Raw genomic sequence first — 19,507 nt, forward strand, 5'->3', positions numbered from 1 at the left:
ATTGATCACTTCAAGGAAGAATGCACCCAAAAGTCAGAGAAGAAATCAATGCCGAAGAGATAGTACATGACCCAGACACTAGCTTGATGCATCACTAGTGGTCATTCAGATATGATGATGATAAAAATAGGTATATCTAGAAAGTTGTGTTATGCTGGATGATCAAAGATAAGTATCACCAACCTTGCTCTGAAGGAAGGCCACTACCAAAAGATAAGTGACCCAAGACAAGATTGGCCACCATGAGGCCATAATGAAGATTTATGAGATAATTAAGAATATGAGGTTAAAATGACCATTTTATATTTTAAACATGGATAATAATGCCATTTGGAGTCATCAAACTCATGTAATGAGTCATTTTGTAATAAGTTGTCGAAATTGCCATGGGGCAAATAATGTCAAAATGAGTAATGTAATGGGGTTCAATGGGTAGAATAGGTTTTTAATGAGAATTTTAAGTTTCATAAGGTCTTGTGTGACCATATTAATTTAATAAAGTTTATTAGAAAGTGTCAAGATGCAAAAAGGTTAAAAACTTCTCAATTGACAACTAAAAGTGTCAATTTGACAATAAATTAAAGTTATAAACACCCAAAAGTGGTTGTATGGGTGGTTAAGAGTTGGTTTTCAGTTTCCATGAAGGGAAGAGGTTTAAATATGTTTGTAATGACCCAAAATGAAGAGGTATAGGGTCGTATTTTCTTGGCATTGTAAGAATTTGTGGTTTGGCAATAAAAATACAAGGTTTTCCTTATAATTTTGGTCTAAAATATGCCCTTTATTGGTCTGAAACTCTTTTTCTTTGCTTCATTTTTGATTGGAAATTGATTTGGAAATGTAGAGGAGTGTTTTTAATATCATTTGATACTATTATTGAATGTTTTACATTCAAATCTGATACACTTCTATTTGCTGTCCTAAAATCTGATGTAGGTGATTGTTTTAGGAGAGTTTTGAGAGTCACAATGCAAATGTGACCCATTCCACTTTATATGGTTCTTGTTTCTTGTTTAATGGGTCAGGAATATTGTATTACATGTTTCTCTAACCTTACATGTACAGGTGATAATGTGGAGATGAAGTGTTGATACCCCAGGGTAAGAGATTGAGTGAGGAAAAACATGAAAATGGAGGCATGAGTATAGAAGAAGAAGATCTACCTTAAGGAGGTAGTGTTTTTATGTGAAAAAGTGTTAAGGGATGGTAAATTTATGGTGAATACCAAGTTTCAAGATCTGGAAGTGAGTTTTGGGGTTTTCAATAAGGAGGCCCTAGTTTTTAGGCCTAAAAAGGGGGGTTTTGTATCTAACCTATCAAATGATTGTGTATTGCCTTTAAACTTGGAAAATATATGGTTTTGGAAAATTTTTAAATACTATTTTTTGGTTTGGAGTTTTGGTCATACCATTTGTTGGTACTTGCTTTGGAAAAGAGGGCTAATTGGGCCTAGTTGGTGAGTAGCAGGGTGCTGGTCTGAGTATTTCGTCCAAAAGACCCATAGTTTATTTTCAGATATGTTGTCTAACTTAAAAAAGGGTATTCAGATATATAATTTTATTTTCAAGTTTTTGGAGATTATTTCAAGTAAAGGTTAGATTACCCGCTGAATAGGGCTACTAGGGATTGGCCTATTTAGGGACCCGGGTAAGGGTTTGTGAGATAACTAGTTGATAGGGTGAGTGAAGACTATTGGGTAAAGTGGAATAGGGTATGTAGAGACCCTATGAAGTGTTGGAACAAGTTGGTGAGGTTGAGAGTTCTATTTGGGCATCTTGGTAAAGCCTAGTGAAGGAAGGTGAATCAAGAAGAGTTGAGTTTTTGAAGAAGAAAGAATGATAAGTTGCAATATGATTGGGAGGGTCCATGATGCTCTGCATCAATAAGATAAAGAAGATAGTCATGATAGGGATGCATATTTTCATTGATAAGATGAGGTTGCCCCCAACGAGATGAAGCTGATATTTGAAATATATATTGTTACTCGATATATCGCAAACACGCTAGCTAACATGTCAGATGGTAATATAAAGGATATAGATATAAGATATATTAGACATCATAATAGAAATGAACCTTGCTTTGGAGGAAATCCCCTTGTTATGAATAGATACAAGATAAGCGACCGTTGTTGGTATGAGATACGCCAGTATGGATAACAAAGTGCATTATGCTAGATAGCCATATGTTAGGGCGATGAGATAGATAGATTTTGCCGGTATGGGTAGTGTAGACACCTAAAATTGTCCTGTCTAATTAGATAAATATTTTATTTTTTTAATTATTTGAGCCTAATTCTTCTATTAATTAAATAAATCCTTATTTATTTATTAATTCATTTATCCTCTTCTAGCCTTATTTCTCATTTAAATAAATACCTTTATTTATTTAAATTAATCCTTTCCTAAATTAAATAAATATTTTATTTATTTAATTGATCCCACTTCTACTATTAATTAAATGAATCTTTATTTATTTAATTAATTCATTAGCCTTTTCTACCCATGACACATGTCATTTATCTCTTAATTCCTACACTACCTACCCTCTTATTATTTTCTTATTTTCTCTACCTACCCTCTAATCATAGCCGACCATTTATCTTTTACACCTCTCAATCTTAACCCTCCATTTCTTATAGTGTCTTCTATATAAGGAGATGCTTCCTTCATTATCAACCCCTGGACATATACATTCTAATCAAGCATCCTAGCATTCAAATTTTCATATGCGATCCTACTTGCAACCACATTTCCGTTCTTTGTTGAGCTCTTGTGCACATATAAAATCTGAGAGCAAATATATCAAGCAAGATCAATGGAGATAGGAAGAATGAAGATCCAAACCCTATTGGACATGTGATGGTATAATCTTTGTGATTTCATTTGATTTGCATTGTCTTAGGTAATCTTCATATGTTATGGTGGATCTTTGTTGTTGTTAGGCTAGGGTTTTGTGGTTAAATTCATTTAGTCTTTCAATATTGTTGTTATCCATTTTCACCATAAACATTTTGGCACGCTCGGTGGGACATGGATTTTTGTTAGATTTGTGTTTTTTTTGCAGGTTTTTCTAACCCTATATTGCTGTTTTGTAAAACAATTTGGAGAATAACCTTGTGCAACTAGGGTTCTAGACACAAAATCAAGATCTTGGAGAGATTTGATCCGATCTCACAAATGGCTCATAATTTTTGTACCAAATTTTGTTTGCAAGTTGAAGACAATATTAAGAGCTTTTAGTCCAAATTTTAGAATTTTGGGAGCACATTTGCATTTTCCAATAAAAATTAATTTTGAGAGCAAATTAGCAATTTTTTAGATTTTCTTATATTTTTGGAAAGTTCTCTGATTTTCACCATAAACAGGTAGCGACACACTAGATATCCATGCGATTGGGAAATCAAAGATATATTTGGTAAGTAGTAGATTGGCCCCTACAAAGGCGAGCAAAAGTGATAGATCAATTGGTTTGGCCCCCATCTAGGCAAAGAAAATGATAAACAAAATGATCAAGTGGTTTGGTCCCCACCTAGGAAAACATGAAAAAGAAAAAGATCGAGTGGTTTGGCCCCCACCTAGGAAAACATGAAAAATAAAAAGATCGAGTGGTTTTTCCCCCACCTAGGAAAACATGAAAAAAAGCTAAAAGGATAGTCAGGACGATATGCGAGAGATAGATAGTCACCACAACGAGCGAGAGATATAGACATGATAAGAATGCAAAGCAGGTTGAAATATGATAAATAATAAGATAGAGATACACCTCAATGTAACTTTCTATGCAAAGAAGAACACAAAGGCATATCAATACATGAAAGATCGATGACACTTGATTGATGAAGTTGTTGAATCTTGTCATTCAAGGCCTTACATTCACTAGTGGAATGGATAAGCACTTGATGGTATGCACATAAATACTGTTTTATTTTATTATCCTTATGAAACTTCTTACATGTAGGAGGAGAAAGAGTAATCAAGAAGGCTTTAAGAAGCCCCAACAAGATAAGATCTTGATCAGATAAAGGATGAGGAGCAAGAAGCAACACCCTTTCTCTTGGGGAGAAGATTTTGACTACTCATAAGAAGAAGACGTAGTAACATTAGAGAATGAAGGGGATGAAGACAAAGTGGAAGCTTTGTAACCTAAAACCACTGTAAAAGAGTGTAATTTTGATTCTAAAGGGACTTTAACTCCTTGACCCATGTGTCCAAGACATTTTACTTTGTATCCATACTTGGAAGCAATATTGAACCCTGGACCATAGCGTGATTGCAACTCCTGCAAAGGGGGAGGATCACCTTTAATGGTGTGGCCAATGGTGTTCACATGATCCCGCAATACAGAAGAATAATCATCTTTGATAGCAGGTGTGAATGATACTTTTGGAAAGTTAAGGTGGATAGGGTTGACTTTGTATTCTCCAATGAAGGAGCTTGTAAAGTCTAAGGAACCCCAATCATCACCAAGAAATGCATTTGACTGAGAAGGAGTAGACTTAAGACTTTCTATTTTAGGAGGATTTTCTTTAGGGATAGCCTTCTCATGGGTTTCCTCTTTAGGAGGGTCCATGGGAATAGTTGTCGACATATTAGAAGATAAAGAGGGAATATAATTTTGAAAGGTAGGTGTAACTAAGGCATGACTAGCTATTGCAATTTGACATAAGTGCATATCTTCAAGATCAACCTTGATTGTAACTACCTGATTGTTAGCAGCAAACTTAATAGAACCATGGAGGGTATAACTAACTGCTCTTAAAGAATGAATCCAAGGTCTACCCAAGAGAAGATTGTATGATAAAAGTCCTATCATAACATGAACCAGGGTTGGAATAGTAACTGGTCCAATCTTTAAAGGAAAAATAACAGTGCCCAAAGTGGTTTTACCATGATTATCAAAACCACAGACGAACATAGAAGATAGAGCAAGAGACTTAGAATCCACTTTGATTTTGGGCATTAAGTCTAGACTACAAACATTCAGTGTTGAACTAGTATCAATGAGAGTTCGTCTACTACCGACACCGTTAGCATAAACGATTATCATTAATGGTTCTGCTTGATTTCTTACTTCTGGAGGCAGGAGTTCATGTGGATAGAATGTAATATTCGACGAATCTATACGAATATGATCCATTAACGCATTTACATCTGAAGGCCTAGTAGAAGAAGGCAATGAGATCTTCTAAAGAGCTTCCTCTAGCATACCTTGATAAACCAAAGTAGTCTGAAGCAAATCCCATAGTGAGATCTTAGCGAGAGTAACATGGAGTTGCTCAATAAGATCATAATGACTAGGTTGCTTAGTCACAGGTGGAGGTGCTTGAGGAAGAATTGGTTGAGAAGATTGTATAGAGGGTTGTGGATTATCAAGATGTTGCTTATTTCTTCGAGTATTATAAGTATGGGCTACCATTCTAGAAGAAGGAGCCTTAGATTGTGTATATCTCATAAAAAGATTTGGTGAGTCATTTTCAGAAGGAACATCATGAATAAATTTTACCTTCTTTGGAGAAGGACTAGCTGTAGTCACATGAATGATCGGTCTCTTTGGCCTTTTAGGGGTGACAAAGACATAAATGACATTCACAGACTCATCATGATATGTAGAAGATTTAGATGAGGGATTTTTCTCAACATCGACCTTTGGAAAATCAGAAATGAGTCGAGACTCATCATTCACTAATGCATCATCTTTGGGTAAGTGCACCAAGATGGTGAACAAAAAGAGGGGTATAAGTGGCCACTTTTTTTTTTTAATTTATTTTTTTAAATTTTTTTTTCTGAAAATAGGTAAACCTGAACTTCAAAGAGATATTTGAAGGTCATGCACTCAAAACTAGGAGTTAATCAAAGAATAAGAATTGTAGTGCTCTGAATCTAGTTTCTAAACTACTAAAGTTTTATAAAATTGGATAATATTAAGAGGGTCAAACCTCTCACACACAAAAAAAAGTTCATAATTTTTTTAGAAAAACATAACCTAGCTATTTTCGTGTGCCACACAAAATATATAGTTAGATTTAGTATTTTGCAAAACCTTTTGGTAGGATGATAGGTAAGAGTGAGATCTAGAAGTTGTGTATTTTTTTGTAAGTTTCTGTTGAGTATTTTTTTTTTATGATTTTTTGAAGTGACTGCATCCTGAAAATTTGGTACCTATTCGTGCGCTGGGCATAACTTGCATCAAAATAATTGAAAATGCAAACTTCTTTTTTTAAAAGTGTATAGAATCTAGTGTAGAACAATAATATGTAATTTAATTTGAATTTGGTCAGGTATATAAAAATTTATTCAAAAAATTGTAGACATATGTCTGTGAGGATTGTCAAGGCACTGGTAAAGAAAATTAATGTTTACTGTGCTAATGTTGTCCAAGAATAGAAAAAATTATATGGTAAGAAAGTTGAGAAGACGTGTGAGATTATGGTGATAATTTTAGAGATACCCACTTGATCATTTGTAAACTTGATGATGACGAAGTTGAGAAATCATGTTGGAAGATGAAAAAACGTGTAAAGGGACAAAAATGAAGGGAAAATGGGCTTGCAAGCCTTCGGGTCATTTTCCAACCCTCTTACCAAGCCAAAACTTGCACGGGTTTTGAAAAACAAAAAGTACCATTCATAGTTCTACACCAGAAGTAAAACCATCATTTTGAGTTTCTCAAAACCCATATAGGCTATGAAGACATCAAAATGTATGCTTGTAAACTTAGAATTTACTACACATATGTATAGACATACATATATAATATGTGTTTATGTATGTATATATGCATATCTATAGTTATATATATATATATATATATTTATAGACATACACTTCTCTCTCTGACAAGTCTCTCACCCTCTTCTCCTTCTCATTCTCTCTCTACCTCATCTCTCTCTATTTGTCTGTCTGTCTCTGTCTCTCCCCCTCCCTCTCCCTCTCCCTCCCCCTCTCGTTATCTTATCCTCCCCTTCTCTCTCTCTCTCTCCTCTCCTTTTCCCAATCTCTCCCCCTCTCCCTCCCCCTCTCCTTCTCTCTCTCTCTCTCTCTCTCTCTCCCCTCCCTCATAGTATCTCTATCCCTCCCTCTCTTTATCCTATTCTCCCCATCTCTACCCCTCCTCTCTCTCTCTCTCTCTCTCTCTCTCTCTCTCTCCCTCCCTCTCCCTCTCTCCCCTATCTCTCCCTCCCCCTCTCCTTATCCTATTGGTGCAGGGCACCTAGCACTCCAAGCATGCAATTTTGTTTTCTTTCAAGTTTTGTGTGTTGTCTTTATGATGTAATAATGGACCAACCATTTGGGACTCAGTAGAGCCATAGTTGTGTTGTCCAAGCTTTGGATTGTGTCATTTGTGTTCAAGATGTTGGTAGCATGAGAAGTTGAAATGCTAAGGTAGATCACATGAATAGTACTCTAGATGATTGTTATCATCAGAGTTTACTTTAGTGGTGAATATTCGCTAATGGCGAATTTTTCACATCGGCGACCTGGGAAATGGAAAATATTTTGTACTGAATGGAGTGGCCATGTCGCCAGAACATTATCAATTTCCATCAAATTCATAGCCCGATCACCATATGTTTTATGTAATTAAATGTTTCTGTGCGAGGATTTCGCCAATACAATATACGTTGGACACAAGGTAAATTTAATTTTTTCGCCTACACTCTCCGAGGTTGCCTTAATAGACGACCATAATTCGCCTATAGGCATGTGAGGATTTGTTCACTAGGAGGACCCAATTCGCTCGACATTTTACCGACATGTGTCTCCATGCACCCCAACTTTCGTCAACTATATTGTATTTGCCAATTATTTGGACGACCCATAATTGCCTCGAAAATTATATAAGTTGTGTTATAGTTACGCGGGATTTGCCAAATATTTGTATACCATATAAAATTCCCACATAATTTGCCATATAAGGATTGATATAAATACATGCAAAGATCAGATCTATCTCTACACAATCTAGTGGGTTCTAGGTTCTAAATTCTGACCAATAGCGAAGTTTCAGACTAAGGAAATTCATTGTTGTTTATTGCATTGGTGACTGCTAGTGACCTAAAAGTGAGTGATGATATTTTTGAAGTGTTATAATTGTAGTCACATAAATCTGTCCACTTAATTAAATGAATACTTAGTATTTATTTGATTATTTAACCATCAATTAATAATTAATTAAATTAATATTTAATTAATTCATCTTAACCCTCTTCTCCTATTAATTAAATAAATTATTCAATTTATTTGATTTAATTCACTTAACCAAATTCATACCATTAATTAAATAAATAAATCATATTTATTTAATTAAATCTTCTCTCACATTTAAATAAATTAATATTTATTTAAAACCCCCAAAATCCCACCTCTCACATTTAAATAAATAAATCATTTATTTAAAATCACCTTTATCCTCCACCCACTTGTTTTTTCCTACAAAAACAAGTTGCACAACTATTTTAAATAAATTATTTATTTAAAATCCTATTTATCCTCACCCACTTGAAACCTTTAATGGTTTCCCTTAAAGTATTCAAACTTGATGGCTTTAAAGTCTTCAAACTTGATGGCTTCCTTCTATAGTCTTCTTAAAGACTTTAATGGTTTTCCTTAAAGTCTTCAAGCCTTTAATGGTTTCCCTCAAAGTCTTCAAGCATTTTAAATGCTTTATCTTCTTTTTCTCATTTAAATAAATTAATATTTATTTAAATATTTATCCAAATTCAACTTACACCATTTAATTGAAATAAATGATTTTATTTTAATTGAAAATACCAAAATTTCTCCCACTTGCATTTTCCTACAAAATCCACTTGTATGCCTAAACCCCTTCTAGATTCTTCTAAACCCTTCCTAATTAGCCTAATCCATCCCCTAAATATTGTCACATTCCTAAGCAAATTGGAGTCACTTCTCAAAGACTCCAAAGTCTTTGAAAAACAATTAATGCTTTGTGTGTTCAACAAATTAACCCTCAAAGTCTTTGATAACCATTGAAGGCTTTCAACCTTCAACCACTAAATGGCTCAAAGTCTTTGATAACCATTAAAGGCTTTCAACCTTCAACCACTAAATGGCTCAAAGTCTTTGATAACCATTGAAGGCTTTCAACCTTCAACCACTTAATCCCCAAAGTCTCCAATAACCATTAATGGTTACCTCAAACCCTCCCACATGGTTAAAACATTTGTTTTGACTCAACCTCTACCCAACCCAAAGGTCTCATCAGGCCATTAATGCTTTGACCATGATTATCTCTTAAACATTTGCACAAAGGTTTATCCTTGGATTAACTCTTAATCCAATGGGTAATCTTAATTTAGACTTGACCCTTACCTTCTAGATAACCATGAGGTCTTCTCAGGCCTTTAATGCCTCCAACCTCTTCTCTCAACCCAATCCTATGTTGACACTTGTCACCATTTTATTGGTGCCAATTGTGCACATGGATCCCCAACTTTCAATCCTAACCCTTGTTAAGATTGCTCAATCTTAACCCTTCATTTCCCTATTTCTTCTATAAATAGAACCCTTCTCCTCAAGCAAAAGGAGAAGCATTTAGAGTATTGTTGTTATACTGGCATTAGCATAGAGCTTTTTCATAGCATCACTATCTACTCTTGCATAGTATTTGCTTATCGTATTCAACCATCTTGAATCTCCATATGGCATCCATGGCTAGTGCTAAAAGCTGAGAGCTACACTCATTTGGGACTTGGAGAGGAGAGGAACAAGGGAGGAGCAACTATGAGCATCTTGATTAGCTATTTCATTTTATGTTTATATGCTTTCTATTTCATGCTTAATATCTCTCTTGATATGCCTGTTTAGGATAATCTTTTGTTGCTAACACTAACGTTTGTTTCTTGTGCTCTTGTGTGTGTTGCCATCAAACAGATTTTCTAATCCTTTTTGCAGAGCATCATTTGGTGAACCCGACGTGAATCCAAACACCAAAAAGATCATTTTTTTTTTTTAACCAATAACATGTTTGAATGTTGAAAATGTCACACAGGTTGCGATTTTGACACTGTTTTGGTGCATTTGGCATTATTTTGGCGCTATTCCCCCTGTTTCAGTGCTTTTCCCTTCTCTGTCTTTCCCTTTCTTTTAATACGTTTGTGTTAAATAGTGCCTCTGTTCAAACGCAGACTAGCGCTATTGTAACAAAACGTTGTACAAATCACCTTGTAACCAAAAAAAAAAAAAAAAAATTTAGGCTTGTAGAAGCCCATCAAATAGGCAGATTTTACTAACTATTTTTCTCTTTTGTGCAGATTTAAATTAGATTAAAGAGTAGATTTATATTTTTTACTAACTTGTTTTTGAAGTTGGTTTTAAAAATGAATTCACTTTTTATTTTGGTTTAAAATTAACTTCACATTTCAAATTTGGGCTTTTGAAAAAGAATCACACATTTGTTTGGGGCTCTTAAAAAGAATTTCATTGTTCAAAGGTAAAAAGAACCACAAACTTATACAAAAACAACTTTTTTTTTTTTTTTTTTGCAAGTTAGGAAACAAACTTCGTTTTGGTGCTTAAAATCAACAAGGCAAATTTTATTTCTTGCATCAAGATAAAACTCACAATCCACACTTCCATTTTTGGTGCAAATAAAATTCACAATCAACTTGTCTCATTTTTAAAGCAATCTTACTTCATGCAAACGTGTTTTTCATTAAGTTGACCAGGATTTTCAAATTCTAGTTTACTCAAACAATTGCCTTTGAAAATTAAAAAGAACACCATGATTGTTGGAGCAACATCTCCAAATAGTTAGATCACATTACAATGATAGATTAAAAAGAACAGGTGTTTTTCGTGCTTGGCACACTTGTGCAAAGAGTTGGTCGAGTGGTCCTACTTCTAACACACACTATCCTCTCCCTTGGCTTTCGTGGTCCTAGGTGCAAGAGAAAAGTGTTAGTAACACTCACATTTTATCTTTTTAAGAGAGGCCTGCCAAGGGATCGATACTCTTGGGAACGACCTCGAGCGGTAAATCCTTCGAGCCGCTATAGAAATCAGGTGAGAGCGAAAGCTGTAGCCTTGGGTATAGCTGTTCCTACAGTGTAACTGGTCGAAAGGACAAATGGGCCCCACCACCAGTTACAAGGCTCTTAAGTGAGTCACTGCAGAATGAACTTATGTCCAAAGCCATCGAACATGACTAAACACCTTTAAGTAGTAGCCCACCTGTTCTATTGATTGAGGATATTTGAGGTATAATTTAGTGCAAGAGCATAGATGGTTTTGCTCCCAAGATACTCACCATACATATTTCCTTGAGTAGAAACATAGCTTTTTGAAAAGTCACTTGTGGCTTGATAAAAGTGGTGACTCCCCCATCATAGGGATCATCTATTTGTTATGCTCGTGCAAGACTTAGTATATCACATCCTTACCTGCCACGGCGGGATTCATAAGGTATGTAGTACCAAAGTCGAAGAAATATCAAGATGTGGGCTAAATTTATCACAACTGGCCATTTGACCTTAGGGATAAAAAGTGTTTGAAGTGTGTTCGTTTTACAGACCTAGTGCGAATTGAGCCGACTTCAGGCTTTGGAAATACACCTTAAAATAAATCTAAAGGAAGGGTCAAAAACAAGTCCAAGGATTGGGTTGATCTAGACCCATACTCATTTGTGCCTTTGAGGCTACAATCTTGTGTTTGTGTGCTTGCTTTGTTTTCTTGTCAAAGAAAAATCAGAAAATCAATCCCAAAAACAAAGTATTCATCCAACATCTGTCAACACAACCAAAAATACCAAAAACAAAGTGCAAACAAACAAAGAGTCAAAAATTTATGACCATTCTTCACATCTTGCGAAAGAAGAAGTGTCATCAGAATATTACCTTGAAAAGAAGACCATTAAGCTCAAAGGCTTTGATCAAAAGGAGGAAATTCTTCTATCTCAATAGACAAATCTTTGTCTCACATAGAGTCTTTCTATATCGCATGCATCTCTATCTTCAAGGTAAAACAAACGAGTTTGATTCCGAATCATTGAACCGCAGAGCTTTTATGCAATATAGAGCTCTGAGTTATCATAAAAATCAAGGAGGAAAGATTAATCCCAACTTCTTCCCAAACATCTATATCACCTACAACACAGCTCGAGAAGTGCCACCAACGCCTGAAAGGGAAGAGATAGAGTTTGTCCCATTTGTAACACAACGTTTTTATTGAAGTTGAAAACACTTTCATCCATCATCTTTCTCATCCATCATCATTTCATCATCAATCCATTCCAACTCTCAAAACATTAAGAGGTTTTTGTCCCCAAGTTCTCTTTTAGATATTGCTTGAAATCAAACACCTCACATCACTTTTTAGATTGTTTCTACATCTAGGATAAGCTCATCCTAAGAGACACATCTACGCAGGGTAAAACTAGTTTATGAGTGAATCCTCTCATTACTAGGTAGTCAAAATCTGTAACACATCTCAGATTTCTCTACACCTTATCACATCCAAACTCCTCAAACAAACAAGCAATTCAAAGAAGGAATTTCGGTTGCATCTACCTTAAAGTGCTAGAGATCTACATACCACCAATCCACTAAAATCATCAATCCTTCATCAAACAACTCATCATCATCTTCAATCAACTTCAACACAAAACTTGCAAACAAAATGGCTCAAACTCGATCACGGTCAAGGCAACGAGAAATTGGAATTGAAGGACATGACCCAAAAACAACCAATAATGATCATCAGATGTTCAAGGATCCACTTCCATTGCAAGATCAAAGGGGTCCTTCCACTTCCAGACGAGGTCCTGATACCACTGATTATACGCAAGCTGTGTATAACTACACTGTCAATCACCTGTATGATGCCAGTGAACAAATTGCAACTATCACCTTCAAAAATCTCACCTCAAATTGCAATGTTGTTACACGTCGTGGCAAGGTCACCATCAAGGCAGCTCCACAAGGCGCCACCTCCATCCCAAAGTAGTACAATCTTGTGGAACAATTAGATAAAACCCCTGCGCTCATATCCATTTTGGAGCTTTTGCGCCTGTCACCATCTCATAAAACTATCTTGGATCAAGCACTCCAAGAGGCGTCAGTCCCTGCAAACCTGAACACGGACCAATTTCAAGCCATGGTTGGAAGTCTAAAGTCATCACCTTGTCTCACTTTTTCCGAAAGTGATAACTCTTCCTTCCAGCAACCTCATAACGCCTCACTCCACATTGAAGGCTTTGTCAACCAACACAGGATCAAGCGAGTCTTGATTGATAATGGAGCAGGCCTAAACATTTGCACACTACAGTTGGTCACAGCATTGGGCTATGCAATAGAATCAGTGGATCCTCGCAAGAAGATCACCATCAAGGCCTATGATGATGCAGAGCGTTCATCCAAAGGAGCTGTGGTACTACCAATCCGAGTAGGCCCCGTGGTAAAGCACATCACTTGTCAGGTTCTGGACCTTCCTCTGCCATATAATCTATTGTTAGGGAGACCTTGGATACATGCCATGCAAGCTGTTCCATCTACCTACCATCAATGTATCAAGTTCCCACATAACGGTGTAGAGATCACAATCCTGGGCGATGCAAATCCCTTTGCATTTTGCCATAATATCAGCCATCAACCAGAGATTACTGTTCCTAATAATAGGGAAGCCATTTCCTCTACATCATATGTAAATCCCGCCTCTCTTGCCAGTTCGAACACCCCTATACCCAAGCAAGAAAAGCTTAAGATGAAAGTCGCAGAGGAAGGTCCTGGAGAATACAACTTGAGTCAGCTCTTTTGTGTGGGACAAATGCCCACTTCTCCTAGAACACATGGTAAACCACAGCAGTTGCTCCAGCAACCACTAATCACGCCAGCATGTGCCTTAACGCCTTTCATCCTTGGAAAGAGTCAAGAGGAAGAAACACAAGATGAGGACCTAGCGGACTGGATCTATAAGGATCCCAGCACCACTGACATACCGCGAGTTACACTTCCTACGGAACAATATGGCAAAGGCCTCCTCATTATGCAAAGAATGGGATATGATGGTCAGAGTGCTTTGGGATACTGCAAACAAGGACGACATGAACCACTGCTGCCAGAGTTCAAGCCCAAAGGTAATACAGGCCTAGGCTTTGAAAAAGAAGTCCTTCCTAAACTCAGATTCAAAGGAAAACCCAGCAAACCATTTTGCCCACCTACTGTAAAGAGGACACCTTTCATAATCAAAGCACCATCAAGCAATATTGTCACTGCCCCATCGAGGCTCACAAACCCACCGCAACCATCATCAATATCACTCATCCCACCAATCGAACTAGTAATCCCATCCACAGCAGTCATCACATCAATAAAACCATTCATAGCAGCAACTATATTGGAACCCGTAGTAGCATCTATGGCACCAGCCGTTCCAATAGAAACCACTAAATCAACACTGCCGATACTTCCAGTGACAAATCCTTTAATCCCCATCACGGTTCCTGCAGCACCGATCACCACAAAGGTACATAAACCAATCACGCCTGCAGTATTCAACTCCAGCGACATCCCAGTATGGTATAGCAATCGGATGCTCAAAAGTGATTCAGAGACTGACTCACATGAGTGGGAATTTGATTCTGTACAGCTTAACACTTCAGATGAGGAAGACACGTCACCACCTCCACCACGCAAAGACATTCCTGTTTACGGAGAAGCACAGATAAAGACCACTTGGGTACCTGAGCTGGAAACATCTTCCACAGACCCTACGTCTCATCCTACGCCGGATTCTGACAGGGAGAGTACCATCAATGACCTTCACCACACTGTCTTAACCCTCACTGATACATCTCCCGCACTTAACTTAATCGATGAGGTAATGCCCATTATCCACCCTGAACTCATCGAATGGAATCAACCAAATCCCCCATGTCTTGACCTCTTCCAAAACGATGAGGCTATCATTGACTTTTTGGAATTAAGGGATAATCTACCAAGCGGGGATCACAAAGCTGGATTCGCCATTGAACTTAATAGCGCCGCATACTTCGGAGCGGATGCCAAACCCTTCAGCTGCAAAAATATAACAATAAAACATGGATCTTCCAGTGAAAACCACACTGTGGCACTGTTTGATCCAACAAAAGTAAAAAGAAAGAGCGTATCCAACGGTGAAAACCTCTCTGAGGCGCCTGAGGATGAAGGGTTTGACATTCTCCCTGCTAGTACACAACAGGAACGATCGACAATTCTCATTGAGGAGACTAAAGAATACAATGTGGGGACTGCTGAAAACCCTCATATCATACATCTGGCATCTCTTCTCACTCCAGAGGAACAGCCTCAATTTATAGAGTTCTTCCAGAAACGTCAGATCAACTTTGCATGGTCATATGCAGACATGCCTGGGCTTGATCCTGATTTAGTCATGCATCATCTCACAGTAGCAAAAGGAGCCAAACCTGTCAAGCAGAAGCTTCGTAAGATGCATCCTCAGATTGCCGTGCTAGTCAAAACAGAACTCAAGAAACTCCTGGATGTTGGTTTCATTAGACCAATTGATTATGCAGAATGGATCTCCAACATTGTACCAGTTGGCAAACCAAAAGGGGGCATCCGCATTTGTACAGACTTCAGAGATCTAAATAAGGCATGTCCTAAGGATGATTTCCCTCTACCAAATATCAACATCATAGTAGATTTGACAGCAGGACATGCCATGCTTTCACTCATGGATGGCTTTTCGGGATACAATCAAATAAAGATCGCACCAGAGGACCAACATAAGACAGCCTTCACATGTCCATGGGGCACCTACTGCTGGAATGTAATGCCTTTCGGTCTAAAGAATGCAGGAGCGACCTATCAAAGAGCAATGACTACCATCTTCCATGACATGATGCATACTATGATGGAAGATTATGTGGATGACTTACTAGCAAAATCACTTACTAGAGAAGGACATCTTCACATCTTAGATAAAATCTTTGATAGACTGGAACAATACCATGTTCGACTCAACCCAAAGAAATGTGTCTTCGGAGTGACCTCCGGGAAGCTTCTAGGATACATTGTCTCAAGCAAAGGTATTGAGGTCGACCCAGCAAAGGTTAAGGCAATAATGGACATGCCACCTCCACGAAATATCAGTCAGCTAAGGACACTACAAGGACGGCTTCAATCCATCCGCAGATTCATTGCACAATTAGCCGATAAGTGTCACCCATTCACACACCTGCTACACAAGAACATCCGCTTTCAGTGGGATGACAGATGCCAGCAAGCATTTCAGTCACTCAAAGACTATCTCATGAATCCACCATTGTTGATGCCACCAGATCCAAGTAGACCGTTGTTACTCTATATCTCAGCAACAAGTACAGCATTGGGTGTACTACTAGCACAACATAATGCAGAAGGCAAAGAGTGTGCTGTATACTACATCTCTCGCACACTGGTTGGCTATGAACTCAATTACACACCTATTGAGCGAGCTTGCCTAGCAGTAATCCTGGCAGCCACTAAACTGAGGCACTATCTGTTAACACACAAGGTACAACTCATTGCAAAGATTGATCCACTCAAGTATTTACTCAGCAAAGCAGCATTGACAGGTTGCTTAGCCAAATGGGTGATGATTCTAAGTGAATTTGATATTGAGTATGTGGACCGTAAGGCTATCAAAGGGCAAGTTATTGCAGATCAGTTGGCCGATGCACCACTCATAGGCGATCATCCTCTCATTTCCAATTTTCCAGATGAAGAGATATTCATGATCACAGAAGCACAGCCATGGAAACTATATTTTGATGGTTCATACACTAGGCATGGCTCGGGGGCAGGCATTTTGTTTATCACACCTCAAGGTGATAGCATCCTGAAGTCTTACAGGCTCACATTTCCATGCACAAACAACATAGCAGAGTATGAGGCCTTGATCACAGGACTCGGGTTAGCCGTACAATGGAAATTAAAAGAATTGCAAGTATATGGCGATTCCCAACTAGTCATTCGACAAGCAACCGATGAATATCAGACCAAGGATGATAAACTCATGCCATACAAGCAAATGGTGGACAATCTAAAGACATCATTTACTACTATCACTTTTGAGCAGATGCCAAGAGATCAGAATCGAGCTGCTGACGCTATGGCTACCATCGCATCTCTACTAGATCTTCCACAGAATTCAACACGCTACGAGTTCTTGGTAGAACAGCTTTGGATTCCCGCTTATGATATCCCCGAATCCGAAATGATATGTCACCTTGTCGGTTCTGAATCCCCATGGTATGGTGAGTTCTACACTTATCTCCGTGATCACACCCTTCCTCCCAACCAATCAAATAATCAACGTAAAACCTTCATTCGCCAAACTGCTCGATATACCATTATTGCTGAAACCCTATACCGACGTAGTCTTGATGGTACTCTCCTTCGATGTCTGGAACAAGATGAGATAACAAAGGCTTTGGAAGAGGTACATGAAGGAATTTGCGGGACTCACTCAAGTGGTCCGTCACTAGCCAAGAAACTCATGCGAGCTGGATACTATTGGCCATCTATGGAAAAGGATTCCTACTACTTTGTCAGGAAATGCAAGAAATGTCAAGTTCATGGCGACCTGATACATGCACCAGCACAGGAACTACAACCAATCACAACACCATGGCCTTTTTGTCAATGGGGCCTTGACCTTGTGGGTAAGATTCATCCATCTTCATCCAACGGCCATAAATTCATTATTACCGCCACCGAATATTTCACCAAGTGGATCGAAGCTGTTCCACTTACCCAAGTCACCGGCAAGCAGATCGCCTCATTCATCCTCAACTACATCATCTGCCGGTATGGTGTGCCCATGTCCATTGTCACAGATAACGGTCTTCCTTTCAAAAATCAGGATGTCCGTGAACTTTGTGAGAAATTTCATATCCAACACCGCTTTTCCACTCCCTATTACCCACAAGGCAATGGTCAGGCCGAAGCATCCAATAAAAACATATTGAGAATCCTAAAGAAGACAGTCAATGATGCCGGTCGTGATTGGCATATTCAATTGAATCCAGCGCTATGGGCATATCGAACTAGCATTCGAACCCCTACAGGTGCAACTCCTTATTCATTGGTCTATGGTGCAGAAGCTATCTTGCCTATTGAGGTCGAGATACCATCATTAAGGGTTTCCTTGCACAATCTCATTGATGATGACGCATACGGAGTCTCACGCCTTCAAGACTTAGAGTTACTTGATGAGAAACGACAAGCTGCATACAATCACCTCAGAGCCTATCAGCAGCGCATGAGTAGAAGTTACAATCACCGAGTTAGATCTCGTACATTTGAGGTAGGTGATCTTGTTCTTCGAGAAAATCCTCGCAACCAACCAAATAGAGAACATCAAGGCAAGTTTGAATCAAACTGGCTGGGCCCATATGTTGTCACTGCTGTATTCGGGTCCGGGGCATATCAGTTGGCTACTTCAGAAGGAGAACCGCTTGTAGATCCAATCAATAGCATGCACCTCAAAAGATTTTATACCTAAGGTGTACAGAGCATCAGGCTCCCCTACATATCAGAAAAATACCAAAAACATTCAGAAAATGTCCTGAAGAAAATACAAAAACATTCAAAAAAAGTAAAGAAAAATCATGCATCCAAACGGTGAACAACCACTCTGGTGGCACCTTGGGTAAGTACGATGGCGAAAACCTGGCAAACAGGCGCCACTCGTAAAGGCTATGACTCCATTGTCTTTCAGGCTTGTTGCGATCACATTCATACATACACACATCCATCCATCTAACCATGGCTTGTTATTTTATCTGTAATCCAAGAAAGTCCTTCATGCGTCTAGCATCCTGCTTTTTCATAAATCATGTCCAACTTGGGGGCAATGCCCTTACAATCTAGATGATGGAAGTGGATTCTACATTACTGGTGATTCATTGGCAAAAACATTCAAAAATGTCTCGCAAAATACAAAAACATTCAAAAATGTCTCGCAAAATCCAAAAACATTCAAAAATGACTCACAAAATCCAAAAACATTCAAAAACTATTACACAAAATCCAAAAACATCGACAAAACCATTGAAAAATCACACAAAAACATGGCAACACCTTGTACATACTCATCCGATCAGATACAAAACAAACATTAACACAGTACTCACACAATGACCATTTATCAATCGACCACACAATCCACATCCAACAAATCAGAAACTGTCTTTAAAAACAAGGATGCATCCTTCCTTACCAAAACAAAGACAAAAGTGACGTTTTCTTTGACAAGAAAATTATGTTAAGCTATCAAATGCTTGGTTGATTCGTGAGTAATTCATTTGTTTATCTGTATCGGGATCTTTCAGCATTGTTTTGTATCGTTTGCGCATTATTTCCGATGAAGTTCTGGGACATGTACTAATGGTGTCTACGTGGGAAGTTCACCAAGCTACGTGATCTTATGCAAAATGCAGTCATAGATCACTACGGCTTGCTGACTACAGCGTATACCTCGACCATATGAGCATGAACCATTAC

Source organism: Cryptomeria japonica, chromosome 6 (assembly GCF_030272615.1).
Source record: "Cryptomeria japonica chromosome 6, Sugi_1.0, whole genome shotgun sequence".
In the NCBI taxonomy this organism is placed as follows: Eukaryota; Viridiplantae; Streptophyta; class Pinopsida; order Cupressales; family Cupressaceae; genus Cryptomeria; species Cryptomeria japonica.